The sequence below is a fragment of the Nelumbo lutea genome, chromosome 4 (assembly GCF_056320005.1).
Source record: "Nelumbo lutea isolate HS-2025 chromosome 4, American lotus-T2T, whole genome shotgun sequence".
In the NCBI taxonomy this organism is placed as follows: domain Eukaryota; kingdom Viridiplantae; phylum Streptophyta; class Magnoliopsida; order Proteales; family Nelumbonaceae; genus Nelumbo; species Nelumbo lutea.
This window is the reverse complement of record NC_142687.1, coordinates 50,809,430-50,836,729: the sequence shown is the minus strand read 5'-3', so window position 1 is coordinate 50,836,729 and position 27,300 is coordinate 50,809,430. Positions and strand designations below refer to the sequence as shown.

Genomic DNA, 27,300 nt, shown 5'->3' with positions numbered 1-27,300 from the left:
ATGGGAGGGTCCAATCTGGTGCTATCATGATAGGTGCATGGATCAATTTGTCTTTCAAGATGTTGAAAGCATGAAGACATTCAGTTGAAAATTCAAAAGGCACTTCTTTCTGAAGCAAGGTAGATAATGGCTTGGAAATTTTTGAGAAATCTTTAATAAACCTTCTATAGAATCCGACATGTCCTAAGAAACTTCTCAAAGAACGAATAGATGTTGGGGTTGGTAATTTTTCAATTGCCTCCACCTTGGCCTTGTCGACTTCTATACCTCTTTGAGAGATCTTGTGTCCAAGCACTATGCCTTCTTGCACCATAAAATGACATTTCTCCCAATTCAACACAAGATGTGTTTCTTTACATCTAGTAAGCACCTGTTCCAGATTATTCAAACATGCATCAAATGAAGAGCCAAAAACTGAAAAATCATCCATGAAGATCTCAATAAATTTTTCAACCATATCAGAAAATATAGACATCATACATCGCTGAAAGGTTGCTGGGGCATTGCATAACCCAAAGGGCATCCTTCGGTATGCAAAGGTTCCATATGGGCAAGTAAAAGTGGTCTTTTCTTGATCTTCTGGTGCAATTGGTATCTGGTTATACCCTGAATATCCATCCAAGAAACAATAATACTCATGCCCGGCTAGCCTCTCCAACATTTGATCCATAAATGGGAGAGGGAAATGGTCCTTCCGGGTGGCTTCATTTAATTTTCTATAGTCAATACACACACGCCATCCGGTAATGGTTCTAGTAGGGATGAGTTCATTTTTCTCATTTGGAACAACAGTCGTACCCCCTTTTTTGGGCACAACTTGCATAGGGCTTACCCAAGAACTATCAGAAATAGGATAAATGATCCCAGCATCTAACAACTTAATTATTTCAGCCTTTACCACTTCTTTCATGTTGGGATTCAGGCGCCTTTGGGGCTGAACGGAAGGCTTGCTGTCCTCTTCCATCAAAATTCTGTGAGTGCAGATTGATGGATTAATGCCTTTGATATCTTCTACCTTCCAAGCTATAGCATTTTTGTGTTCCCGCAGCACTCTTAATAATTTTTCTCTTTGTAAGGGATTCAGTGCTGCGGAAATTATCACGGGGAGATCTGATGGTTCCTCAAGGAAAGCATACTCTAAATGGGATGGTAATTGCTTCAGTTCAAGGGTGGGGGGTTCTTGGGGTGATGGCTTACCTGATGGTCCGGGCAATTTGCCTAAGTTCTCTAATTTAAGAAACCCCTTTCCCTTGAATTGAGGCTTATCATTCAGGTATGCTATCATGAGGTTTATTTTTTCATTTTCTGTTTCTTCAAGTTCTCCCTGCTGGAGGCAGAGTTCAAGAGGATCAGTTATTCTACTTACCTGGAAGCATTCATCAATTGTCAATTCAATGGCATCAATCATAAAACAAGAATCATCACTAGAGGGTGCATGTTTCATAGCATCAGACATTTTAAAAATTATCTCCTCATCTTGTATCCTAAGGCTGAGTTGTCCTTGTTGGACATCAATCATTGCTTTCCCGGTAGCCAGGAAAGGTCTCCCTAGGATAAGCGGGACCTCCACATCTTCTTGCATGTCTAACACAATGAAATCAACTGGAAAAATGAATTTGTCAACTTTAACTAACACATCTTCTATGATCCCCCTAGGATGTCTAATGGATCTATCAGCCAATTGTAATGCCACTCTAGTGGGTTGGGGTTCATTCAACCCCAATTTCTTGAAGATAGAATATGGCATTAAATTGATGCTAGCTCCCAGGTCACATAAAGCTTTTTCAATTTTTAAACTGCCAATGGTACAAGGAATAGTGAAACTCCTTGGATCTTTGAGTTTCTGAGGCAGCTTGTTCAGAAGGATAGCAGAACATTCCTCATTTAATGCAACTGTAGCCACATCTCCCAGTTTCCTTTTGTTTGCCAATAATTCCTTCAAAAACCTTGCATAGTGTGGCATCTGGGCTAAAGCATCAGCAAAAGGAATATTAATATGTAAACTTTTAAATATTTCAAGAAACTTACCAAATTCCTTCTCCAATTTTTGTTGCTTCAGCCTGTTAGGGAATGGAACTTGTGGTTGTTGGTGCATCCCTTGTTGTGCTTCTGGTTGTTCCGTCTTCTGTTGTCTGGTTCCAAGGCTTGTTTCTGCCTTGGGTTCAGCCCAATTCTTCTTTTCTACCTCAGGCAACTCTTTTCCACTTCTTAAGGTAATAGCTTGCACCTGCTCTCGTGGATTCACTTCAGTGTTGCTTGGAAGAGTTCCCGGCAGTCTGGAAGAGATTAATTGTGCCAATTGCCCCACTTGGTTTTCCAGGTTTTTGATTGAGGCTTCCTGGTTCTGGAACCTAGTTTCTGCACCTGCTATAAATTTTGTCATCAGTTCCTCCAAATTGGATTTCGGTTCAGGCTGATGATAAGTCTGGTGGAACGGCTTGGAAATATGCTGATTTGGCCAGGACTGGTTTGAATGTCCCCTCCATCCTGGATGAAAAGTATGGTGACTCTGGTAACCCTGCTGTCTTGACGAATTGCTGACATAGTCAACTTGTTCAGTAGATGGTCTGAACTGATTGCCAACTTGGCAGTCTGTACTGATGTGGCCTCCCCCACACAATTCACAATTAAGAGGCTGCACATGCATGGCAGCTATCTGCATTTCATCTATTTTTTTACTGAGTGCTCCTATTTGTGCAGCTAGTGCTGTATAAGTGTCAACATTATGCAAGCCTTGCTGCTTCCTAGTTTGAGTCCTTTCCGAATGCCATTGATAATTGTTGGCTGCCATTTCCTCAATAAGTGCATGGGCAACCTCAGGAGTTTTATTATTTATGGATCCTCCGGCTGCAGCATCTAATATGGTCTTATTTGAGTCAGTAAGACCATTATAGAAAGTCTGCACTTGCAGCCAAATGGGGAGGCCATGGTGAGGAACTCTCCTTAACAGCTCCTTGTATCGTTCCCATGACTCATATAAAGATTCCCCCTCTTGCTGGAAAAAAGTAGTGATGTCATTCCTCATTTTAGCAGTTTTAGAAGGGGAAAAATATTTAGAGAGAAAACGGCTGGCCATTTCGTCCCATGTGGCTATAGATCCTGCCGGTAATGAGTTCAACCAAGCTTTGGCTTTATCCTTCAAAGAAAATGGGAATAACCTCAGCCGGATGGCATCATCACTTACCCCATTGTGTTTGAAGGTGTCACAGATTTCCAAGAAGTTAGCAATATGGGCATTCGGATCCTCATGGGCCATACCACAAAACTGAACCGTATTTTGTATCATTTGGATTATGGCCGGTTTAATTTCGAAGTTATTGGCAGCAATAGTTGGCCTGATAATGCTGGAGACAGTCCCGGTGAGGGTAGGCTTGGCATAATCCATCATAGTTCTTTGTTCAGCCATTTCTTGTGCTTCTTGTCTGACTTGCTTAGCAGCTCTCAAACGGACACGGAGAGTCCGTTCAATCTCTGGGTCGTAAAGGATCTCTTCCAGTTCAGGTCTGCTTGTCATAAACTGTTAAAGTCAAAGCAATAAAAATGCCAATATTCACAAAAGAAAATAAATAACTAATCCTATCACACTGAAAATGTAAAGTGAAGTATTGGAATACAAAACCTACATCCTATCATGAATAAATGAAGCCGATTATACTAAAAGCAGATTTAAACCAATCATCTTATTCAAGGTTCCTTTATCTACATCCATCGATTGCAACATCTGAATTCAGACCCAATTTAGATCTGAGTTCAGATCTACAAGTCTTTGGTATTGTTAGTCTAGAGAAATTAATAAATAATAATTCAGATCTGAGCTGGATATCTCATACACACTCATTGGTATACACTACAATATACATCCATTAAGGTTGGAATCAATTCTGTGATGCTTTAGGGCTGAAATCAGATCTGATCTAAAAAAAAAAATTTAAAAGGATCTGAAATAAACTAAAACCAGTCCTGAGTTAGGCTTGGGTTAAAAACTCTACAATTGAAGCTCAAACCTGTATAGCTGATGCATATCAAACACTTGCTAAGACCTGAAAATTGGGTCTGCAATGTTTGGTATTGCAAGCTATTCGGCCCATACAACTTTTGTAGAAATCTGAAATCAGGTCTGCTAACTGTTGCACTATAGCAGCCCTGCTACAGATCTGAATGCTAAAAGAAATACTTGGAAATTGCTAATTTTTCTTAAATATCTGAGGCATAACAATTATTCAATCCAAACATACACCTCCTTAGCTAATGTAGCTCGGTTACAAGTGGGTAAAGCCAAGAATTCAGTCCACCCAGAATTCATAGTATGCTCTGTATCAGTTCAGTCCTCACATCATATCAACTGCATTTCAGATTTGAATTTCTCTCATTCCTTGCTATCCATTCACCCTTGAGGCAGGTTGGATGTATCCTAGGGTGGATTGGGGTAGTGATGGCACCCAATTCACCTCAAACTTGCATCGGTTCAGATCTGAGTTCAGAGGAATTCAGATCTGAACTGAGCAGATCTGTAACAGCAGAATTCAGATCTGAACTCAAGTCTGAGTTTGGATCTGAATTCTCAATTGCCTTACCTTCATTTATTGCTACCAAATTGTTTTTGGGGAATAGCAGAAGTGCCCTAGGGTGAATTGGGGTGGTGATGACACCCAATTCCCCTCAAAATTTCATCAGTTCAGGTCTGAGTTCAGAGGAACTCAGATCTGAACTGTTGCAGATCTGCAATAGCAGAATTCAGATCTGAACTCAGATCTGAGTTCTGATCCGAATTCTCAATTGCTCCTCTGGTTGTTCAAAAGATCTCCCCCTTTTTTCTTTCATTTGTTTTTTTTTTTTTTTTTGGTTTTTGTAACGAAAGAAAAGAATAATAAAATCTGAAACACAAGCAACTCTTTTCGGCTGAGGGCTGCAGATCTGAAATCTACTGATCTGAGTGCCGAATGCAACTCAGATCTGCAACACTCATGTTTATGTGAATTTTTTTTCTTTTTCTTTATTCTTTTTGAAAGGAACAACACCAAGATTGAATAGAAATCAAATATGCCTTTATTAAAATGAAACTGAAACCAGAAAAAGAGAGTAATCTACTTAAGAAAGAAGAAACATAACTACATGAGTACAGCAGTTGCAGTCCAAGCTGAAATGAAAAAGTTAGCAAATTAACCCAACTATGAATGCAATGCTGAATGAGATCAGATTAAGAATGCTCAATGTTTCCTAATATTGCTTCTCTAAATCCCCGGCAACGGCGCCAAAAACTTGATGTGTGGCTCATTGTGACACTAGCAAGTGCACTAGCCGTTCAAGTAATAAAGTAGTGAGTGAAGTATCGTTCCCACGAGGATTTAGGAAACAATTACCAATACTAAATTGAACATTTCTTATCTGATCAACAAATAAATCAAAACTCTAATGAAAGCTAAGAAATCCTAAATTAAAATCTATCTAAATCATTGGTCCAATTGCCTTCAATTCAGGTTAGAAGAGTAAGCAGTAAATGTCAGTCTCAGAATTCAGCAATCTATCAATTTGGATCATTCGAATGAATCATGATTGAGCCTTGGTTTGGTGAAACCCCAAGGTCATGAACAGCATCTCTCAAGTGCATGTTCATCCTATGCATGAGTGACGGTTCTTCTATCTCTAGCAAGAATCTAATCCTCATGCATGCATTTCTTCAAACACTTCTAAGGCATCAATTCAAATCTGAATTGATCACCAACTGAATTGTGCAAGTTATCTCTAACCTTGCACTCAATTCAGTTCTTGAATAGTAGATCTGAATTCCTAGAGTCTCTCTCAAGCACTCTAGGAATTCCAAGCTGTAGATTAATTCGCCCAATCTGAAAATTGCAGATCTGAATTCTCTTTCAAGCAATTCAGATCTTGCAATCTCAGATCTGAGAATTCAGATCTGAGTTTTGAAGGTTAGTTGGCCGAATTAATCTACAATCACACCCTTATTCAAGAAACTTCAAATACAATGCATGACCATTTGAATGAATCAAAAAGAATTAGATTGCTGAACTGAAATTTTACAAGCTGAAATACATCAAGGAAGAATGGAAACAAGGAGAAAGAAGAAAGAACATATAACTAAGAAACTGAATTCAAATCAAAAGAGAATGAAACTACAAATGATTTATTACAGAAGATCTTTGAATCACAAACTCTCAATTCGAACTCACCTTCTTCTTCTAGCTTGCTTGTCTTGAACTTCCTTCAGCCCTTCTTCTTCTTCTTCCTTGCGCCTAGCCTTCTTCTCTTCTCTTCTCTCAAAGTGGCCGAACCTCTAAGAGTGGGAGAGCTTTCCTCTCAAGCAATTGAACAACTTTCTCCCCTCCTAAAGGCCTCCTTATATAGTTTTTCAAGGGGGCTCTTGCCCCTTCTTGAAGCCTCTAGAATGGTGTGTATTACACCCCTCATGAACCTTCTAGAGTGCTCCCTCCTTCTCTTCAAGAAACTCCTAGAAGTTGCCGCCCCTAGCTCCCTTTGGGCTGCTATTTGGGCTACAACTTAGCATGCTTTTGAGCTCATGTGGGCTACACTCTAGGCTATTATTTGGGCTAAAAATGGGCCTTCCTTGCTGGGCCGAATTCTCCTCATAGCTAGGCTTCTTCCCTTGGATTTTCCAAAGAGTTTCACTTGCTCTTCTTGGGCCGAATGAAATTCTCTTGCTCTCATGGCTGGGCCGGGCTGAACTTGATAAATTTTTGGGTTTTCTTTTCTTGCTTTTCCCTTCTTTTTGTTGATTAGGCTCCCCCTGAAATCTTTCTTGCAATCAAGCTAAAATACGGCAAAAATTTAATTAAACCATTATAAAATTTCATGCAAAAACCTCATAAAATATAGATAAATTGTAAGTTCATCAGCGAAAGTAGTAGTAGGGTGGGTGACCTCCAGGAAAGTCCTCCAGTTGCACCCCAATTTTATTAATATTTTATTTTTGATATAGTATTTGCAAATTCCATATGTCGTTTTGGCGAGACAACTAGAAACAACGCGCCGGATACTCGGATAATTTGCGGCACGATCGTCATTAATCAATGGGAACGGAGCAAAACCGGGCTTTTGGCATTCGTCGTGCATTGTGGGCCCCGTGATAGTATTGCATCTATCCGTGGCTGTGGCAGATCTGGAAAGGAATAACTCCGCTCACGTGGGAGCTTGTGCACGTTTACCAAGGGAGGAAAGTTGCATACACAGTTTTTTCAAGTCTGAAAGAATTAATGGAGGGGAGAGAGATAGTGAGTGCATAAAGATTTAAGCTAGCAAGAAGCAAACGGTTGCAATCATACCATCACTAATGCACCGGATCCCATCAGAACTACGAAGTTAAGTGTGTTTAGGGGAGAGTAGTATTAGGATGGGTGACCTCCTAGGAAATCGTGTTGCAACCCAATATTATGAATATTTTATTTTTGATATACTATTTCCAAATTCCATATGTCGTTTCGGTGAGACAACTGGAAACAACGCGTCGGATTCTCGGACCATTTGCGGCATGACCGTCATTACTGAATGGGAACGGTGCAAAACCGGGCTTTTGGCATTCGTCGAGCATTGTGGGCCCATCGATAGTATTGCATCTTTCCGTGGTTGCGGCAGATCTGGAAAGGAATAACTCCGCTCACGTGGGAGCTTGTGCACGTTTACCAAGGGAGGAAAGTTGCATACACCGTTCTTTTCAAATCTGAAAGAATTAATTGAGGGGAGCAAGATAGTGAGTGCATAAAGATTTAAGCGAGCAAGAAGCGGACGGGTGCGATCATACCACCACTAAAGCATCGGATCCCATCAGAACTACGAAGTTAAGTGTGCTTGGGCCAGAGTAGTATTAGGATGGGTGACCTCCTGGGAAGTCCTCGTGTTGCACCCCAATTTTATTAATATTTTATTTTTGATATACTATTTGCAAATTCCATATGTCGTTTCAAAGAGACAACTGGAAACAACGCGCCGGATATTCGGACCATTTGCGGCACGATCGTCATTACTGAATGGGAACGGTGCAAAAACGGGCTTTTGGCATTCGTCGTGCATTGTGGGACCCGTGATAGTATTGCATCTATCCGGGGCTGCGGCAGATCTGGAAATGAATAACTCCGCTCACATGGGAGCTAGTGCACGGTTACCAAGGGAGGAAAGTTGCATACACCATATTTTCAAGGTTGAAAGAATTAATGGAGGAGAGCAAGATAGTAAGTGCATAAAGATTTAAGCGAGCAAGAAACAAACGGGTCCGATCATTCCAGCACTAATCCACCGGATCCCATAAGAACTCCGAAGTTAAGTGTGCTTGGGCGATAGTAGTATTAGGATGGCTGACCTCCTCGGAAATCCTTGTGTTGCAACCCAATTTTATTAATATTTTATTTTTGATATCGTATTTGCAAATTCCATATGCGGTTTCGGCGAGACAACAGGAAACAACGCGCCGGATACTCGGACCATTTGTGGTACGGTCGTCATTACTGAATGGGAACGGCGCAAAACCGGGCTTTTGGCATTCTTCGTGCATTGTGGGCCCCGCGTTTGTATTGCGTCTATAAGTGGTTGCGGCAGATCTGGAAAGGAATAACTCCGCTCATGTGGGAGCTTGTGCACGTTTACCAAGGGAGGGATGTTGCATACACCATTTTTTCAAGTCTGAAAGAATTAATGGAGGGGAGCAAGATAGTGAGTGCATAAAGATTTAAGCGAGCAAGAAGCAAACGGTTGCAATCATACCAGCACTAATCCACCGGATCCTATTAGAACTCCGAAGTTAAGCGTGCTTGGGCGAGAGTAGTATTAGGATGGTTGACCTCCTGGGAAATCCTTGTGTTGCAACCCAATTTTATTAATATTTTATTTTTGATATACTATTTGCAAATTCCATATGTCGTTTCGGCGAGACAACTGGAAACAATGCGCAGGATACTCGGACAATTTGCGGTAGGATCGTCATCACTGAATGGGAACGGTGCAAACCAGGCTTTCGGCATTCGTCGTGCATTGTGGGGCCCTCGATTGTATTGCATCTACTCGATTGTATTGCAACTATCCGTGGCTGCGGCAGATCTGGAAAGGAATAACTCCGCTCACGTGGAAGCTTGTCCACGTTTACCAAGGGAGGAAAGTTGCATACACCGTTTTTTCAAGTATGAAAGATTTAATGGAGGGGAGCAAGATAGTGAGTGCATTAAGATTTAAGCGAGCAAGAAGCGGACGGGTGCGATCATACCAGCACTAATGCATCGGATCCCATCAGAACTCCGAAGTTAAGTGTGCTTGGGCGAGAGTAGTACAAGGATGGGTGACCTCCAGGGTAGTTCACCTGTTGCACCCCAATTTTACTAATATTTTATTTTTGATATACTATTTGCAAATTCCATATGTCGTTTCGGCGAGACAACTGGAAACAATGCGCCGGATAGTCGGACCATTTGCGGCACGATCGTCATTACTGAATGGGAACGGTGCAAAACCGAGCTTTTGGCCTTCGTCGTGCATTGTGGGCCCTGTGATTGTATTGCATCTATCCGGGGCTACGGCAGATCTGGAAAGGAATAACTCCGCTCACGTGGGAGCTTGTGCACGGTTACCAAGGGAGGAAAGTTGCATACACCGTTTTCTCATGTCTGAAAGTATTAATGGAGGGGAGCAAGATAATGAGTGCATAAAGATTTAAGCAAGCAAGAAGCAAACGGGTATAATCATACCAGCACTAATCCACCGGATCCCATCAGAACTCCGAAGTTAAGCGTGCTTGGGCGAGAGTAGTATTAGGATGGCTGACCTCCTGGAAATCCTTGTGTTGGAACCCAATTTTATTAATATTTTATTTTTGAAATACCATTTGCAAATTCCATATGTCGTTTCGGTGAGACAACTGGAAACAACGCGTCGGATTCTCAGACCATTTGCGGCACGACCGTCATTACAGAGTGGGAACGGTGCAAAACCGGGCTTTTGGCATTCGTCGTGCATTGTGGGCCCCGCGATAGTATTGCATCTATCCGTGGCAGTGGCAGATCTAGAAAGGAATAACTCCGCTCACGTGGGAGCTTGTGCACGTTTACCAAGGGAGGAAAGTTGCATACACCGTTCTTTTCAAATCTGAAAGAATTAATGAAGGGGAGCAAGATAGTGAGTGCATAAAGATTTAAGCGAGCAAGAAGCGGACGGGTGCGATCATACCAGCACTAATGCACCGGATCCCATCAGAACTCCGAAGTTAAGTGTGCTTGGGCGAGAGTAGTATTAAATGGGTGACCTCCTGGGAAGTCCTCGTGTTGCACCCCAATTTTATTAATATTTTATTCTTGATATACTATTTGCAAATTCCATATGTCGTTTTGGCGAGACAACTGGAAACAACGCGCCGGATATTCGGACCATTTGCGGCACGATCGTCATTACTGAATGGGAACGATGCAAAACCGGGCTTTTGGCATTCGTCGTGCATTGTGGGCCCCTTGATAGTATTGCATCTATCCGGGGCTGCGGCAGATCTGGAAACGAATAACTCCGCTCACGTGGGAGCTTGTGCACGGTTACCAAGGGAGGAAAGTTGCATACACCGTATTTTCAAGTCTGAATGTATTAAAGGAGGGGAGCAAGATAGTGAGTGCATAAAGATGTAAGCGAGCAAGAAGCAAACGTGTGCGATCATACCAGCACTAATCCACCGGATCCCATTAGAACTCCGAAGTTAAGCGTGTTTGGGTGAAAAAGTATGAGGATGGGTGACCTCCTGGGAAGTCCTTGTGTTGCACCCCAATTTTATTAATATTTTATTTTTGATATACGATTTGCAAATTTCATATGTCGTATCGGCGAGACAACTGGAAACAACGCGCCGGATTCTCGGACCATTTGCGACACGACCGTCATTACTGAATGGGAACGGGGCAAAACCGGGCTTTTGGCATTCATCGTGCATTGTGGGCCCCGCGATAGTATTGCATCTATCTGGGGCTGCGGCAGATCTTGAAAGGAATAACTCCTCTCACATGGGAGCTTGTGCACGGTTACCAAGGGAGGGAAGTTCCATACACCATTTTTTCAAATCTGAAACAATTATTGGAGGGGAGCAAGATAGTGAGTGCATAAAGATTTAAGCGAGCAAAAAGTAGACGGGTGCGATCATTCCTGCACTAATGCACCGGATCCCATCAGAACACCGAAGTTAAAGGTGCATGGGTGAGAGTAGTACTAGGATGGGTGACCTCCTGGGAAGTCCTCGTGTTGCACCCCAATTTTATTAATATTTTATCTTTGATATACTATGTGCAAATTCCATATGTCGTTTAGGCGAGACAACTGGAAACAACGCGCCGGATATTCGGACCATTTGCGGCACGATCGTCATTACTGAATGGGAACGGTGCAAAAACGGGCTTTTGGCATTCGTCGTGCAGTGTGGGACCCGTGATAGTATTGCATCTATCCGGGGCTGCGGCAGATCTGGAAATGAATAACTCCGCTGACGTGGGAGCTAGTGCACGGTTACCAAGGGAGGAAAGTTGCATACACCGTATTTTCAAGGCTGAAAGAATTAATGGAGGAGAGCAAGAAAGTAAGTGCATAAAGATTTAAGCGAGCAAGAAGCAAACGGGTCCGATCATTCCAGCACTAATCCACCGGATCCCATAAGAACTCCGAAGTTAAGTGTGCTTGGGCGATAGTAGTATTAGGATGGCTGACCTCCTCGGAAATCCTTGTCTTGCAACCCAATTTTATTAATATTTTATTTTTGATATCGTATTTGCAAATTCCATATGCGGTTTCGGCGAGACAACAGGAAACAACGCGCCGGATACTCGGACCATTTGTGGTACGATCGTCATTACTGAATGGGAACGGTGCAAAACCGGGCTTTTGGCATTCTTCGTGCATTGTGGGCCCCGTGTTTGTATTGCGTCTATCCGTGGTTGCGGCAGATCTGGAAAGGAATAACTCCGCTCATGTGGGAGCTTGTGCACGTTTACCAAGGGAGGGAAGTTGCATACACCATTTTTTCAAGTCTGAAAGAATTAATGGAGGGGAGCAAGATAGTGAGTGCATAAAGATTTAAGCGAGCAAGAAGCAAACGGTTGCAATCATACCAGCACTAATCCACCGGATCCTATCAGAACTCCGAAGTTAAGCGTGCTTGGGCGAGAGTAGTATTAGGATGGTTGACCTCCTGGGAAATCCTTGTGTTGCAACCCAATTTTATTAATATTTTATTTTTGATATACTATTTGCAAATTCCATATGTCGTTTCGGCGAGACAACTGGAAACAACGCGCAGGATACTCGGACAATTTGCGGTAGGATCGCCATTACTGAATGGGAACGGTGCAAACCAGGCTTTCGCATTCGTCGTGCATTGTGGGCCCCTCGATTGTATTGCATCTATCCGTGGCTGCGGCAGATCTGGAAAGGAATAACTCCGCTCACGTGGAAGCTTGTCCACGTTAACCAAGGGAGGAAAGTTGCATACACCGTTTTTTCAAGTATGAAAGAATTAATGGAGGGGAGCAAGATAGTGACTGCAGTAAGATTTAAGCGAGCAAGAAGCGGACGGGTGCGATCATACCAGCACTAATGCACCGGATCCCATCAGAACTCCGAAGTTCAGTGTGCTTGGGCGAGAGTAGTACTAGGATGGGTGACCTCCTGGGAAGTCCTCGTGTTGCACCCCAATTTTATTAATATTTTATCTTTGATATACTATTTGCAAATTCCATATGTCGTTTAGGCGAGACAACTGGAAACAACGCGCCGGATATTCGGACAATTTGCGGCACGATCGTCATTACTGAATGGGATCGATGCAAAACCGGGCTTTTGGCATTCGTCGTGCATTGTGGGCCCCTTGATAGTATTGCATCTATCCGGGGCTGCGGCAGATCTGGAAACGAATAACTCCGTTCACGTGGGAGCTTGTGCACGGTTACCAAGGGAGGAAGTTGCATACACCGTATTTTCAGGTCTGAATGTATTAAAGGATGGGAGCAAGATAGTGAGTGCATAAAGATGTAAGCGAGCAAGAAGCAAACGTGGGCAATCATACCAGCACTAATCCTCCGGATCCCATTAGAACTCCGAAGTTAAGCGTGTTTGGGTGAAAAAGTATGAGGATGGGTGACCTCCTGGGAAGTCCTTGTGTTGCACCCCAATTTTATTAATATTTTATTTTTGATATACGATTTGCAAATTTCATATGTCGTATCGGCGAGACAACTGGAAACAACGCGTCGGATTCTCGGACCATTTGCGACACGACCGTCATTACTGAATGGGAACGGGGCAAAACCGGGCTTTTGGCATTCATCGTGCATTGTGGGCCCCGCGATAGTATTGCATCTATCTGGGGCTGCGGCAGATCTTGAAAGGAATAACTCCTCTCACATGGGAGCTTGTGCACGGTTACCAAGGGAGGGAAGTTCCATACACCATTTTTTCAAATCTGAAACAATTATTGGAGGGGAGCAAGATAGTGAGTGCATAAAGATTTAAGCGAGCAAAAAGTAGACGGGTGCGATCATTCCAGCACTAATGCACCGGATCCCATCAGAACACCGAAGTTAAAGGTGCATGGGTGAGAGTAGTACTAGGATGGGTGACCTCCTGGGAAGTCCTCGTGTTGCACCCCAATTTTATTAATATTTTATCTTTGATATACTATTTGCAAATTCCATATGTCGTTTAGGCGAGACAACTGGAAACAACGCGCCGGATATTCGGACCATTTGCGGCACGATCGTCATTACTGAATAGGAACGGTGCAAAAACGGGCTTTTGGCATTCGTCGTGCATTGTGGGACCCGTGATAGTATTGCATCTATCCGGGGCTGCGGCAGATCTGGAAATGAATAACTCCGCTGACATGGGAGCTAGTGCACGGTTACCAAGGGAGGAAAGTTGCATACACCGTATTTTCAAGGCTGAAAGAATTAATGGAGGAGAGCAAGAAAGTAAGTGCATAAAGATTTAAGCGAGCAAGAAGCAAACGGGTCCGATCATTGCAGCACTAATCCACCGGATCCCATAAGAACTCCGAAGTTAAGTGTGCTTGGGCGATAGTAGTATTAGGATGGCTGACCTCCTCGGAAATCCTTGTCTTGCAACCCAATTTTATTAATATTTTATTTTTGATATCGTATTTGCAAATTCCATATGCGGTTTCGGCGAGACAACAGGAAACAACGCGCCGGATACTCGGACCATTTGTGGTACGATCATCATTACTGAATGGGAACGGTGCAAAACCGGGCTTTTGGCATTCTTCGTGCATTGTGGGCCCCGCGTTTGTATTGCGTCTATCCGTGGTTGTGGCAGATCTGGAAAGGAATAACTCCGCTCATGTGGGAGCTTGTGCACGTTTACCAACGGAGGGAAGTTGCATACACCATTTTTTCAAGTCTGAAAGAATTAATGGAGGGGAGCAAGATAGTGAGTGCATAAAGATTTAAGCGAGATAGAAGCAAACGATTGCAATCATACCAGCACTAATCCACCGGATCCTACCAGAACTCCGAAGTTAAGCGTGCTTGGGCGAGAGTAGTATTAGGATGGTTGACCTCCTGGGAAATCCTTGTGTTGCAACCCAATTTTATTAATATTTTATTTTTGATATACTATTTGCAAATTCCATATGTCGTTTCGGCGAGACAACTGGAAACAACGCGCAGGATACTCGGACAATTTGCGGTAGGATCGTCATTACTGAATGGGAACGGTGCAAACCAGGCTTTCGGCATTCGTCGTGCATTGTGGGCCCCTCGATTGTATTGCATCTATCCGTGGCTGCGGCAGATCTGGAAAGGAATAACTCCGCTCACGTGGAAGCTTGTCCACGTTAACCAGGGGAGGAAAGTTGCATACACCGTTTTTTCAAGTATGAAAGAATTAATGGAGGGGAGCAAGATAGTGAGTGCAGTAAGATTTAAGCGAGCAAGAAGCGGACGGGTGCGATCATACCAGCACTAATGCACCGGATCCCAGCAGAACTCCGAAGTTGAGTGTGCTTGGGCGAGAGTAGTACTAGGTTGGGTGACCTCCTGGGAAGTCCTCATGTTGCACCCCAATTTTATTAATATTTTACCTTTGATATACTATTTGCAAATTCCATATGTCGTTTAGGCGAGACAACTGGAAACAACGCTCCGGATATTCGGACAATTTGCGGCACGATCGTCATTACTGAATGGGAACGGTGCAAAAACGGGCTTTTGGCATTCGTCGTGCATTGTGGGACCCGTGATAGTATTGCATCTATCCGGGGCTGCGGCAGATCTGGAAATGAATAACTCCGCTCACATGGGAGCTATTGCACGATTACCAAGGGAGGAAAGTTGCATACACCGTATTTTCAAGGCTGAAAGAATTAATGGAGGAGAGCAAGAAAGTAAGTGCATAAAGATTTAAGCGAGCAAGAAGCAAACGGGTCCGATCATTCCAGCACTAATCAACCGGATCCCATAAGAACTCCGAAGTTAAGTGTGCTTGGGCGATATTAGTATTAGGATGGCTGACCTCCTCGGAAATCCTTGTCTTGCAACCTAATTTTATTAATATTTTGTTTTTGATATCGTATTTGCAAATTCCATATGCGGTTTCGGCGAGACAACAGGAAACAACGCGCCGGATACTCGGACCATTTGTGGTACGATCGTCATTACTGAATGGAAACGGCACAAAACCGGGCTTTTGGCATTCTTCGTGCATTGTGGGACCCGCGTTTGTATTGCGTCTATCCGTGGTTGCGGCAGATCTGGAAAGGAATAACTCCGCTCATGTGGGAGCTTGTGCACGTTTACCAAGGGAGGGAAGTTGCATACACCATTTTTTCAAGTCTGAAAGAATTAATGGAGGGGAGCAAGATAGTGAGTGCATAAAGATTTAAGCGAGCAAGAAGCAAACGGTTGCAATCATACCAGCACTAATCCACCGGATCCTATCAGAACTCCGAAGTTAAGCGTGCTTGGGCGAGAGTAGTATTAGGATGGTTGACCTCCTGGGAAATCCTTGTGTTGCAACCCAATTTTATTAATATTTTATTTTTGATATACTATTTGCAAATTCCATATGTCGTTTCGGCGAGACAACTGGAAACAACGCGCAGGATACTCGGACAATTTGCGGTAGGATCGTCATTACTGAATGGGAACGGTGCAAACCAGGCTTTCGGCATTCGTCGTACATTGTGGGCCCCTCGATTGTATTGCATCTATCCGTGGCTGCGGCAGATCTGGAAAGGAATAACTCCGCTCACTTAGAAGCTTGTCCACGTTTACCAAGGGAGGAAAGTTGCATACACCATTTTTTCAAGTATGAAAGAAATAATGGAGGGGAGCAAGATAGTGAGTGCAGGAAGATTTAAGAGAGCATGAAGCGGACGGGTGCGATCATACCAGCACTAATGCACCGGATCCCATCAGAACTCCGAAGTCAAGTGTGCTTGGGCGAGAGTAGTACTAGGATGGGTGACCTCCAGGGAAGTCCACCTGTTGCACCCCAATTTTACTAATATTTTATTTTTGATATACTATTTGCAAATTCCATATGTCGTTTCGGCGAGACAACTGGAAACAATGCGCCGGATAGTCGGACCATTTGCGGCACGATCGTCATTACTGAATGGGAACGGTTCAAAACCGAGCTTTTGGCCTTCGTCGTGCATTGTGGGCCCTGCGATTGTATTGCATCTATCCGGGGCTGCGGCAGATCTGGAAAGGAATAACTCCGCTCACGTGGGAGCTTGTGCACGGTTACCAAGGGAGGAAAGTTGCATACACCGTTTTCTCATGTCTAAAAGTATTAAAGGAGGGGAGCAAGATAATGAGTGCATAAAGATTTAAGCAAGCAAGAAGCAAACGGGTATAATCATACCAGCACTAATCCACCGGATCCCATCAGAACACCGAAGTTAAGAGTGCTTGGGCGAGAGTAGTATTAGGATGGCTGACCTCCTGGAAATCCTTGTGTTGGATCCCAATTTTATTAATATTTTATTTTTCAAATACTATTTGCAAATTCCATATGTCGTTTCGGTGAGACAACTGGAAACAACGCGTCGGATTCTCAGACAATTTGCGGCACGACCATAATTACTGAATGGGAACGGTGCAAAACCGGGCTTTTGGCATTCGTCGTGCATTGTGGGCCCCGCGATAGTATTGCATCTATCCGTGGCAGTGGCAGATCTAGAAAGGAATAACTCCGCTCACGTGGGAGCTTGTGCACGTTTACCAAGGGAGGAAAGTTGCATACACCGTTCTTTTGAAATCTAAAAGAATTAATGAAGGGGAGCAAGATTGTGAGTGCATAAAGATTTAAGCGAGCAAGAAGCGGACGGGTGCGATCATACCAGCACTAATGCTCCAGATCCCATCAGAACTCCGAAGTTAAGTGTGCTTGGGCGAGAGTTGTATTAGGATGGGTGACCTCCTGGGAAGTCCTCGTGTTGCACCCCAATTTTATTAATATTTTATTTTTGATATACTGTTTGCAAATTCCATATGTCGTTTTGGCGAGACAACTGGAAACAACGCGCCAGATATTCGGAGCATTTGCGGCATGATCGTCATATACTATTTGCAAATTCCATATGTCGTTTCGGCGAGACAACTGGAAACAATGCGCCGGATACTCGGACCATTGGCGGCACGATCGTTATTACTGAATGGGAACGGTGCAAACCGGGCTTTTGGCATTCGTCGTGCATTGTCGGCCCCGCGATAGAATTGCATCTATCCGGGGCTGCGACAGATCTGGAAAGGAATAACTCCGCTCACGTGGAAGCTTGTGCACGGTTACCAAGGGAGGAAAGTTGCATACACCATTTTTTCATGTCTGAAAGAATTAATGGGGGGGAGCAAGATAGTGACTGCATAAAGATTTAAGAGAGCAAGAAGCAAACGGTTGTGATCATACCAGCACTAATGCACCGGATCCAATCAGAACTCCGAAGTTAAGTGTGCTTGGGCGAGTAGTATTAGGATGGGTGACCTCCTGGGAAGTCCTCGTGTTGCACCCCAATTTTATTAATATTTTATTTTTGATATACTATTTGCAAATTCCATATGTCGTTTCGACGAGACAACTGGAAGCAACGCGCTGGATACTCGGACCATTTGCGGTACGATCATCATTACTGAATGGGAACGGTGCAAAACCGGGCTTTTGGCATTCGTCGTGCATTGTGGGCCCCGTGATAGTATTGCATCTATCCGGGGTTGCGGTAGATCTGGAAAGGAATAACTCCGCTCACGTGCAAGCTTGTGCACGGTTACGAAGGGAGGAAAGTTGGATACACCGTTTTTTCAAAGCTGAAAGAATTAATGGAGGAGAGCAAGATAGTGAGTGCATAAAGATTTAAGCGAGCAAGAAGCGGATGGGTGCGATCATACCAGCACTAATCCACCGGATCCCATCGGAACTCCGAAGTTAAGTGTGCTTGGGATTAGGATGGGTGACCTTCTGGGAAGTCCTCGTGTTCACCCCAATTTTATTAATATTTTATTTTTGATATACTATTTGCAAATTCCATATGTCGTTTCGGCGAGACAACTGGAAACAACGCGCCGGATACTCGGACCATTTGCGGCACGATCGTCATTACTGAATGGGAACGGTGCAAAACCGGGCTTTTGGCATTCATCGTGCATTGTGAGCCCCGTGATATTATTGCATCTATCCGGGGCTGCGGCAGATCTAGAGACGAATAACTCCGCTCACGTTGGAGCTTGTGCACCGTTACCAAGGGAGGAAAGTTGCATACACCGTATTTTCAATTCTGAATGTATTAAAGGAGGGGAGCAAAATAGTGAGTGCATAAAGATGTAAACGAGCAAGAAGCAAACGGGTGCGATCATACCAGTACTAATCCACCGGATCCCATCAAAACTACGAAGTTAAGTGTGCTTGGGCGAGAGTAGTATTAGGATGGGTGACCTCCTGGGAAATCATCGTGTTGCAACCCAATTTTATGAATATTTTATTTTTGATATACTATTTGCAAATTCCATATATCGTTTCGGTGAGATAACTGGAAACAACGCGTCGGTTCTCGGACCATTTGCGGCACGATCGTCATTACTGAATGGGAATGGTGCAAAACCGGGCTTTTGGCATTCGTCGTGCATTGTGGGCCCAGCGATAGTATTGCATCTATCCGTGGCTGCGGCAGAGCTGGAAAGGAATAACTCTGCTCACGTGGGAGCTTGTGCACGTTTACCAAGGGAGGAAAGTTGCATACACCGTTCTTTTCAAATCTGAAAGAATTAATGGAGGGGAGCAAGATAGTGAGTGCATAAAGATTTAAGCGGGCAAGATGCAAACGGGTGGGATCATACCAGCACTAATCCAACGGATCCCATAAGAACTCCGAAGTTAAGCGTGCTTGGGCGAGAGTAGTATTAGGATGGGTGACCTCCTGGGAAGTCCTCGTGTAGCACCCTTATTTTATTAATATTTTATTTTTGATATATTGTTTGCAAATTCCATATGTCGTTCCGGCGAGACAACTGGAAACAACGCGCCAGATATTCGGACCATTTGCGGCACAATCGTCATTACTGAATGGGAACGGTGCAAAACCGGGCTTTTGTCATTCGTCGTGCATTGTGGGCCCCGTGATAATATTGCATCTATCCGGGGCTGCGGCAGATCTGGAAACGAATAAATCCGCTCACGTGGGAGCTTGTGCACGGTTACCAAGGGAGGAAAGTTGCATACACCGTATTTTCAATTCTGAATGTATTAAAGGAGGGGAGCAAAATAGTGAGTGCATAAAGATGTAAGCGAGCAAGAAGCAAACGGGTGCGATCATACCAGCACTAATCCACCGGATCCCATCAGATCTCCGAAATTAAGCGTGCTTGGGTGAGAAAGTATTAGGATTCGTGACCTCCTGGGAAGTCCTTGTGTTGCACCTCAATTTTATTAATATTTTATTTTTGATATACTATTTGCAAATTCTATATGTCGTTTCGGTGAGACAACTGGAAACAACGCGTCGGATTCTCGGACCATTTGTGGCACGATGGTCATGACTGAATGGGAACGGTGCAAAACCGGGCTTTTGGCATTCGTCGTGCATTGTGGGCCCAGCGATAGTATTGCATCTATCCGTGGCTACGGCAGATCTAGAAAGGAATAACTCCGCTCACGTGGGAGCTTGTGCACGTTTACCATGGGAGGAAAGTTGCATACTCCGTTCTTTTCAAATCTGAAAGAATTAATGGAGGGGAGGCAGATAGTGAGTGCATAAAGATTTAAGCAAGCAAGAAGCAAACGGGTGCGATCACACCAGCACTAATACACCGGATCCCATCAGAACTCCAAAGTTAAGCGTGCTTGCACGAGAGTAGTATTAGGATGGGTGACCTTCTGGGAAATCATCGTGTTGCAACCCAATTTTTTTTATATTTTATTTTTGATATATTATTTGCACATTCCATATGTCGTTTCGGCGAGACAACTGGAAAAAACGTGCCGGATTCTCGGACCATTTGCGGTTCGACCGTCATTACTGAATGGGAACGGGGCAAAACCGGGCTTTTGGCATTCGTCGTGCATTGTGGGCCCCATGATAGTACTACATCTATCTAGGGCTGCGGCAGATCTGGAAAGAAATAACTCCTCTCACATGGGAGCTTGTGCACGGTCACCAAGGGAGGAAATTTGCATACACCGTTTTTTCAAATCTGAAAGAATTATTGGAGGGGAGGAAGATAGTGAGTGCATAAAGATTTAAGCGAGCAAAAAGTAGACGGGTGCGATCATACCAGCACTAATGCACCGGATCCCATCAGAACTCCGAAGTTAAGGGTGGATGGGCGAGAGTAGTACTAGGGAGGGTGACCTCCAGGAAAGTCCTCCTGTTGCACCCCAATTTTATTAATATTTTATTTTTGAAATACTATTTGCAAATTCCATATGTCGTTTCGGCGAGACAACTAGAAACAACGCGCCGGATACTCGGATAATTTGCGGCACGATCGTCATTAGTCAATGGAAATGGTGCAAAACCGGGCTTTTGGCATTCGTCGTGCATTGTGGGCCCCGTGATAGTATTGCATCTATCCGTGGCTGCGGCAGATCTGGAAAGGAATAACTCCGCTCACGTGGAAGCTTGTCCACGTTTACCAAGGGAGGAAAGTTGCATACACCGTTTTTTCAAGTATGAAAGAATTAATGGAGGGGAGCAAGATAGTGAGTGCATTAAGATTTAAGCGAGCAAGAAGCGGACGGGTGCGATCATACTAGCACTAATGCACCGGATCCCATCAGAACTCCAAAGTTAAGAGTGCTTGGGCGAGAGTAGTACTAGGATGGGTGACCTCCTGGGAAATCATCGTTTTGCAACCCAATTTTATTAATATTTTATTTTTGATATATTATTTGCAAATTCCATATGTCGTTTCGGCGAGACAACTGGAAACAACGCGTCGGATTCTCGGAACATTTGCGGCACGACCGTCATTACTGAATGGGAACGGGGCAAAACCGGGCTTTTGGCATTCGTCGTGCATTGTGGGCCCCATGATAGAATACATCTATCTAGGGCTGCGGCAGATCTTGAAAGAAATAACTCCTCTCACATGGGAGCTTGTGCACGGTCACCAAGGGAGGAAATTTGCATACACCGTTTTTTCAAATCTGAAAGAATTATTGGAGGGGAGGAAGATAGTGAGTGCATAAAGATTTAAGCGAGCAAAAAGTAGACGGGTGCGATCATACCAGCACTAATGCACCGGATCCCATCAGAACTCCGAAGTTAAGGGTGGATGGGCGAGAGTAGTACTAGGGAGGGTGACCTCCAGGAAAGTCCTCCTGTTGCACCCCAATTTTATTAATATTTTATTTTTGAAATACTATTTGCAAATTCCATATGTCGTTTCGGCGAGACAACTAGAAACAACGCGCCGGATACTCGGATAATTTGCGGCACGATCGTCATTAGTCAATGGAAATGGTGCAAAACCGGGCTTTTGGCATTCGTCGTGCATTGTGGGCCCCGTGATAGTATTGCATCTATCCGTGGCTGCGGCAGATCTGGAAAGAAATAACTCCTCTCACATGGGAGCTTGTGCACGGTCACCAAGGGAGGAAATTTGCATACACCGTTTTTTCAAATCTGAAAGAATTAATGGAGGGGAGCAAGATAGTGAGTGCATAAAGATTTAAGCGAGCAAGAAGCAAACGATTGCAATCATACCATTACTAATCCACCGGAATTTATCAGAACTCCGAAGTTAAGCGTGCTTGGGCGAGAGTAGTATTAGGATGGTTGACCTCCTGGGAAATCCTTGTGTTGCAACCCAATTTTATTAATATTTTATTTTTGATATACTATTTGCAAATTCCATATGTCGTTTCGGCGAGACAACTGGAAACAATGCGCAGGATACTCGGACAATTTGCGGTAGGATCGTCATTACTGAATGGGAACGGTGCAAACCAGGCTTTCGGCATTCGTCGTGCATTGTGGGCCCCTCGATTGTATTGCATCTATCCGTGGCTGCGGCAGATCTGGAAAGGAATAACTCCGCTCACGTGGATGCTTGTCCACGTTTACCAAGGGAGGAAAGTTGCATACACCGTTTTTTCAAGTATGAAAGAATTAATGGAGGGGAGCAAGATAGTGAGTGCAGTAAGATTTAAGCGAGCAAGAAGCGGACGGGTGCGATCATACCAGCACTAATGCACCGGATCCCAGCAGAACTCCGAAGTTAAGTGTGCTTGGGCGAGAGTAGTACTAGGATGGGTGACCTCCTGGGAAGTCCTCATGTTGCACCCCAATTTTACTAATATTTTACCTTTGATATACTATTTGCAAATTCCATATGTCGTTTAGGCGAGACAACTGGAAACAACGCTCCTGATATTCGGACCATTTGCGGCATGATCGTCATTACTGAATGGGAACGGTGCAAAACCGGGCTTTTGGCATTCGTCGTGCATTGTGGGACCCGTGATTGTATTGCATCTATCCGGGGCTGCGGCAGATCTGGAAAGGAATAACTCCGCTCACGTGGGAGCTTTTGCACGGTTACCAAGGGAGGAAAGTTGCATACACCGTATTTTCAAGGCTGAAAGAATTAATGGAGGAGAGCAAGAAAGTAAGTGCATAAAGATTTAAGCGAGCAAGAAGCAAACGGGTCCGATCATTCCAGCACTAATCAACCGGATCCCATAAGAACTCCGAAGTTAAGTGTGCTTGGGCGATATTAGTATTAGGATGGCTGACCTCCTCGGAAATCCTTGTCTTGCAACCTAATTTTATTAATATTTTGTTTTTGATATCGTATTTGCAAATTCCATATGCGGTTTCGGCGAGACAACAGGAAACAACGCGCCGGATACTCGGACCATTTGTGGTACGATCGTCATTACTGAATGGAAACGGCACAAAACCGGGCTTTTGGCATTCTTCGTGCATTGTGGGACCCGCGTTTGTATTGCGTCTATCCGTGGTTGCGGCAGATCTGGAAAGGAATAACTCCGCTCATGTGGGAGCTTGTGCACGTTTACCAAGGGAGGGAAGTTGCATACACCATTTTTTCAAGTCTGAAAGAATTAATGGAGGGGAGCAAGATAGTGAGTGCATAAAGATTTAAGCGAGCAAGAAGCAAACGGTTGCAATCATACCAGCACTAATCCACCGGATCCTATCAGAACTCCGAAGTTAAGCGTGCTTGGGCGAGAGTAGTATTAGGATGGTTGACCTCCTGGGAAATCCTTGTGTTGCAACCCAATTTTATTAATATTTTATTTTTGATATACTATTTGCAAATTCCATATGTCGTTTCGGCGAGACAACTGGAAACAACGCGCAGGATACTCGGACAATTTGCGGTAGGATCGTCATTACTGAATGGGAACGGTGCAAACCAGGCTTTCGGCATTCGTCGTACATTGTGGGCCCCTCGATTGTATTGCATCTATCCGTGGCTGCGGCAGATCTGGAAAGGAATAACTCCGCTCACTTAGAAGCTTGTCCACGTTTACCAAGGGAGGAAAGTTGCATACACCATTTTTTCAAGTATGAAAGAAATAATGGAGGGGAGCAAGATAGTGAGTGCAGGAAGATTTAAGAGAGCATGAAGTGGACGGGTGCGATCATACCAGCACTAATGCACCGGATCCCATCAGAACTCCGAAGTCAAGTGTGCTTGGGCGAGAGTAGTACTAGGATGGGTGACCTCCAGGGAAGTCCACCTGTTGCACCCCAATTTTACTAATATTTTATTTTTGATATACTATTTGCAAATTCCATATGTCGTTTCGGCGAGACAACTGGAAACAATGCGCCGGATAGTCGGACCATTTGCGGCACGATCGTCATTACTGAATGGGAACGGTTCAAAACCGAGCTTTTGGCCTTCGTCGTGCATTGTGGGCCCTGCGATTGTATTGCATCTATCCGGGGCTGCGGCAGATCTGGAAAGGAATAACTCCGCTCACGTGGGAGCTTGTGCACGGTTACCAAGGGAGGAAAGTTGCATACACCGTTTTCTCATGTCTAAAAGTATTAAAGGAGGGGAGCAAGATAATGAGTGCATAAAGATTTAAGCAAGCAAGAAGCAAACGGGTATAATCATACCAGCACTAATCCACCGGATCCCATCAGAACACCGAAGTTAAGAGTGCTTGGGCGAGAGTAGTATTAGGATGGCTGACCTCCTGGAAATCCTTGTGTTGGATCCCAATTTTATTAATATTTTATTTTTCAAATACTATTTGCAAATTCCATATGTCGTTTCGGTGAGACAACTGGAAACAACGCGTCGGATTCTCAGACAATTTGCGGCACGACCATAATTACTGAATGGGAACGGTGCAAAACCGGGCTTTTGGCATTCGTCGTGCATTGTGGGCCCCGCGATAGTATTGCATCTATCCGTGGCAGTGGCAGATCTAGAAAGGAATAACTCCGCTCACGTGGGAGCTTGTGCACGTTTACCAAGGGAGGAAAGTTGCATACACCGTTCTTTTGAAATCTAAAAGAATTAATGAAGGGGAGCAAGATTGTGAGTGCATAAAGATTTAAGCGAGCAAGAAGCGGACGGGTGCGATCATACCAGCACTAATGCTCCAGATCCCATCAGAACTCCGAAGTTAAGTGTGCTTGGGCGAGAGTTGTATTAGGATGGGTGACCTCCTGGGATGTCCTCGTGTTGCACCCCAATTTTATTAATATTTTATTTTTGATATACTGTTTGCAAATTCCATATGTCGTTTTGGCGAGACAACTGGAAACAACGCGCCAGATATTCGGAGCATTTGCGGCATGATCGTCATATACTATTTGCAAATTCCATATGTCGTTTCGGCGAGACAACTGGAAACAATGCGCCGGATACTCGGACCATTGGCGGCACGATCGTTATTACTGAATGGGAACGGTGCAAACCGGGCTTTTGGCATTCGTCGTGCATTGTCGGCCCCGCGATAGAATTGCATCTATCCGGGGCTGCGACAGATCTGGAAAGGAATAACTCCGCTCACGTGGAAGCTTGTGCACGGTTACCAAGGGAGGAAAGTTGCATACACCATTTTTTCATGTCTGAAAGAATTAATGGGGGGGAGCAAGATAGTGACTGCATAAAGATTTAAGAGAGCAAGAAGCAAACGGTTGTGATCATACCAGCACTAATGCACCGGATCCAATCAGAACTCCGAAGTTAAGTGTGCTTGGGCGAGTAGTATTAGGATGGGTGACCTCCTGGGAAGTCCTCGTGTTGCACCCCAATTTTATTAATATTTTATTTTTGATATACTATTTGCAAATTCCATATGTCGTTTCGACGAGACAACTGGAAGCAACGCGCTGGATACTCGGACCATTTGCGGTACGATCATCATTACTGAATGGGAACGGTGCAAAACCGGGCTTTTGGCATTCGTCGTGCATTGTGGGCCCCGTGATAGTATTGCATCTATCCGGGGTTGCGGTAGATCTGGAAAGGAATAACTCCGCTCACGTGCAAGCTTGTGCACGGTTACGAAGGGAGGAAAGTTGGATACACCGTTTTTTCAAAGCTGAAAGAATTAATGGAGGAGAGCAAGATAGTGAGTGCATAAAGATTTAAGCGAGCAAGAAGCGGATGGGTGCGATCATACCAGCACTAATCCACCGGATCCCATCGGAACTCCGAAGTTAAGTGTGCTTGGGATTAGGATGGGTGACCTCCTGGGAAGTCCTCGTGTTGCACCCCAATTTTATTAATATTTTATTTTTGATATACTATTTGCAAATTCCATATGTCGTTTCGGCGAGACAACTGGAAACAACGCGCCGGATACTCGGACCATTTGCGGCACGATCGTCATTACTGAATGGGAACGGTGCAAAACCGGGCTTTTGGCATTCATCGTGCATTGTGAGCCCCGTGATATTATTGCATCTATCCGGGGCTGCGGCAGATCTAGAAACGAATAACTCCGCTCACGTTGGAGCTTGTGCACCGTTACCAAGGGAGGAGAGTTGCATACACCGTATTTTCAATTCTGAATGTATTAAAGGAGGGGAGCAAAATAGTGAGTGCATAAAGATGTAAACGAGCAAGAAGCAAACGGGTTCGATCATACCAGTACTAATCCACCGGATCCCATCAAAACTACGAAGTTAAGTGTGCTTGGGCGAGAGTAGTATTAGGATGGGTGACCTCCTGGGAAATCATCGTGTTGCAACCCAATTTTATGAATATTTTATTTTTGATATACTATTTGCAAATTCCATATATCGTTTCGGTGAGATAACTGGAAACAACGCGTCGGTTCTCGGACCATTTGCGGCACGATCGTCATTACTGAATGGGAATGGTGCAAAACCGGGCTTTTGGCATTCGTCGTGCATTGTGGGCCCAGCGATAGTATTGCATCTATCCGTGGCTGCGGCAGAGCTGGAAAGGAATAACTCTGCTCACGTGGGAGCTTGTGCACGTTTACCAAGGGAGGAAAGTTGCATACACCGTTCTTTTCAAATCTGAAAGAATTAATGGAGGGGAGCAAGATAGTGAGTGCATAAAGATTTAAGCGGGCAAGATGCAAACGGGTGGGATCATACCAGCACTAATCCAACGGATCCCATAAGAACTCCGAAGTTAAGCGTGCTTGGGCGAGAGTAGTATTAGGATGTGTGACCTCCTGGGAAGTCCTCGTGTAGCACCCTTATTTTATTAATATTTTATTTTTGATATATTGTTTGCAAATTCCATATGTCGTTCCGGCGAGACAACTGGAAACAACGCGCCAGATATTCGGACCATTTGCGGCACAATCGTCATTACTGAATGGGAACGGTGCAAAACCGGG

At 44.2% G+C, this 27,300-nt stretch overlaps 12 non-coding genes and 26 pseudogenes across 12 annotated transcripts; all 38 read left to right on the top strand.

Moving 5' to 3' along the window:
* Positions 1 to 2,921: 2,921 nt before the first annotated feature.
* Positions 2,922 to 3,028, top strand: LOC148855935 (small nucleolar RNA R71). The gene has a single exon (XR_016095203.1). It is a non-coding gene; the product is annotated as a small nucleolar RNA R71 (small nucleolar RNA).
* Positions 3,029 to 7,284: 4,256 nt separating this feature from the next.
* Positions 7,285 to 7,400, top strand: LOC148855934 (5S ribosomal RNA; annotated as a pseudogene).
* Positions 7,401 to 7,760: 360 nt separating this feature from the next.
* On the top strand, positions 7,761 to 7,879 carry LOC148855933 (5S ribosomal RNA; annotated as a pseudogene).
* Positions 7,880 to 8,238: 359 nt separating this feature from the next.
* Positions 8,239 to 8,357, top strand: LOC148855932 (5S ribosomal RNA; annotated as a pseudogene).
* A 359-nt stretch (positions 8,358 to 8,716) lies between these two features.
* LOC148855931 (5S ribosomal RNA) lies at positions 8,717 to 8,835 on the top strand. The gene has a single exon (XR_016097933.1). It is a non-coding gene; the product is annotated as a 5S ribosomal RNA (ribosomal RNA).
* A 377-nt stretch (positions 8,836 to 9,212) lies between these two features.
* On the top strand, positions 9,213 to 9,331 carry LOC148855930 (5S ribosomal RNA; annotated as a pseudogene).
* Positions 9,332 to 9,690: 359 nt separating this feature from the next.
* On the top strand, positions 9,691 to 9,808 carry LOC148855929 (5S ribosomal RNA; annotated as a pseudogene).
* A 360-nt stretch (positions 9,809 to 10,168) lies between these two features.
* On the top strand, positions 10,169 to 10,286 carry LOC148855928 (5S ribosomal RNA). Its single transcript, XR_016097377.1, has one exon. It is a non-coding gene; the product is annotated as a 5S ribosomal RNA (ribosomal RNA).
* A 359-nt stretch (positions 10,287 to 10,645) lies between these two features.
* On the top strand, positions 10,646 to 10,763 carry LOC148855927 (5S ribosomal RNA; annotated as a pseudogene).
* A 359-nt stretch (positions 10,764 to 11,122) lies between these two features.
* Positions 11,123 to 11,241, top strand: LOC148855926 (5S ribosomal RNA; annotated as a pseudogene).
* Positions 11,242 to 11,600: 359 nt separating this feature from the next.
* LOC148855925 (5S ribosomal RNA) lies at positions 11,601 to 11,719 on the top strand (annotated as a pseudogene).
* Positions 11,720 to 12,078: 359 nt separating this feature from the next.
* On the top strand, positions 12,079 to 12,197 carry LOC148855924 (5S ribosomal RNA). Its single transcript, XR_016097799.1, has one exon. It is a non-coding gene; the product is annotated as a 5S ribosomal RNA (ribosomal RNA).
* Positions 12,198 to 12,554: 357 nt separating this feature from the next.
* Positions 12,555 to 12,673, top strand: LOC148855923 (5S ribosomal RNA). The gene has a single exon (XR_016096760.1). It is a non-coding gene; the product is annotated as a 5S ribosomal RNA (ribosomal RNA).
* A 358-nt stretch (positions 12,674 to 13,031) lies between these two features.
* On the top strand, positions 13,032 to 13,149 carry LOC148855922 (5S ribosomal RNA; annotated as a pseudogene).
* Positions 13,150 to 13,508: 359 nt separating this feature from the next.
* Positions 13,509 to 13,627, top strand: LOC148855921 (5S ribosomal RNA; annotated as a pseudogene).
* An 837-nt stretch (positions 13,628 to 14,464) lies between these two features.
* On the top strand, positions 14,465 to 14,583 carry LOC148855920 (5S ribosomal RNA; annotated as a pseudogene).
* A 358-nt stretch (positions 14,584 to 14,941) lies between these two features.
* LOC148855919 (5S ribosomal RNA) lies at positions 14,942 to 15,060 on the top strand (annotated as a pseudogene).
* Positions 15,061 to 15,897: 837 nt separating this feature from the next.
* LOC148855918 (5S ribosomal RNA) lies at positions 15,898 to 16,016 on the top strand. The gene has a single exon (XR_016097798.1). It is a non-coding gene; the product is annotated as a 5S ribosomal RNA (ribosomal RNA).
* A 358-nt stretch (positions 16,017 to 16,374) lies between these two features.
* LOC148855917 (5S ribosomal RNA) lies at positions 16,375 to 16,493 on the top strand. Its single transcript, XR_016097708.1, has one exon. It is a non-coding gene; the product is annotated as a 5S ribosomal RNA (ribosomal RNA).
* A 359-nt stretch (positions 16,494 to 16,852) lies between these two features.
* On the top strand, positions 16,853 to 16,970 carry LOC148855916 (5S ribosomal RNA; annotated as a pseudogene).
* Positions 16,971 to 17,330: 360 nt separating this feature from the next.
* Positions 17,331 to 17,449, top strand: LOC148855915 (5S ribosomal RNA). The gene has a single exon (XR_016097966.1). It is a non-coding gene; the product is annotated as a 5S ribosomal RNA (ribosomal RNA).
* Positions 17,450 to 17,896: 447 nt separating this feature from the next.
* On the top strand, positions 17,897 to 18,013 carry LOC148855914 (5S ribosomal RNA; annotated as a pseudogene).
* Positions 18,014 to 18,839: 826 nt separating this feature from the next.
* Positions 18,840 to 18,958, top strand: LOC148855913 (5S ribosomal RNA; annotated as a pseudogene).
* A 359-nt stretch (positions 18,959 to 19,317) lies between these two features.
* On the top strand, positions 19,318 to 19,436 carry LOC148855912 (5S ribosomal RNA; annotated as a pseudogene).
* A 359-nt stretch (positions 19,437 to 19,795) lies between these two features.
* On the top strand, positions 19,796 to 19,913 carry LOC148855911 (5S ribosomal RNA; annotated as a pseudogene).
* A 360-nt stretch (positions 19,914 to 20,273) lies between these two features.
* Positions 20,274 to 20,392, top strand: LOC148855910 (5S ribosomal RNA; annotated as a pseudogene).
* Positions 20,393 to 20,751: 359 nt separating this feature from the next.
* On the top strand, positions 20,752 to 20,870 carry LOC148855909 (5S ribosomal RNA; annotated as a pseudogene).
* Positions 20,871 to 21,229: 359 nt separating this feature from the next.
* On the top strand, positions 21,230 to 21,348 carry LOC148855908 (5S ribosomal RNA). Its single transcript, XR_016097989.1, has one exon. It is a non-coding gene; the product is annotated as a 5S ribosomal RNA (ribosomal RNA).
* Positions 21,349 to 21,706: 358 nt separating this feature from the next.
* LOC148855907 (5S ribosomal RNA) lies at positions 21,707 to 21,825 on the top strand (annotated as a pseudogene).
* A 359-nt stretch (positions 21,826 to 22,184) lies between these two features.
* Positions 22,185 to 22,303, top strand: LOC148855906 (5S ribosomal RNA; annotated as a pseudogene).
* A 358-nt stretch (positions 22,304 to 22,661) lies between these two features.
* Positions 22,662 to 22,780, top strand: LOC148855905 (5S ribosomal RNA). The gene has a single exon (XR_016097714.1). It is a non-coding gene; the product is annotated as a 5S ribosomal RNA (ribosomal RNA).
* Positions 22,781 to 23,617: 837 nt separating this feature from the next.
* LOC148855904 (5S ribosomal RNA) lies at positions 23,618 to 23,736 on the top strand. Its single transcript, XR_016097797.1, has one exon. It is a non-coding gene; the product is annotated as a 5S ribosomal RNA (ribosomal RNA).
* A 358-nt stretch (positions 23,737 to 24,094) lies between these two features.
* On the top strand, positions 24,095 to 24,213 carry LOC148855903 (5S ribosomal RNA). The gene has a single exon (XR_016097707.1). It is a non-coding gene; the product is annotated as a 5S ribosomal RNA (ribosomal RNA).
* Positions 24,214 to 24,572: 359 nt separating this feature from the next.
* LOC148855902 (5S ribosomal RNA) lies at positions 24,573 to 24,690 on the top strand (annotated as a pseudogene).
* A 360-nt stretch (positions 24,691 to 25,050) lies between these two features.
* Positions 25,051 to 25,169, top strand: LOC148855901 (5S ribosomal RNA; annotated as a pseudogene).
* A 447-nt stretch (positions 25,170 to 25,616) lies between these two features.
* Positions 25,617 to 25,733, top strand: LOC148855900 (5S ribosomal RNA; annotated as a pseudogene).
* Positions 25,734 to 26,560: 827 nt separating this feature from the next.
* LOC148855899 (5S ribosomal RNA) lies at positions 26,561 to 26,679 on the top strand (annotated as a pseudogene).
* A 359-nt stretch (positions 26,680 to 27,038) lies between these two features.
* Positions 27,039 to 27,157, top strand: LOC148855898 (5S ribosomal RNA; annotated as a pseudogene).
* Positions 27,158 to 27,300: the final 143 nt, after the last annotated feature.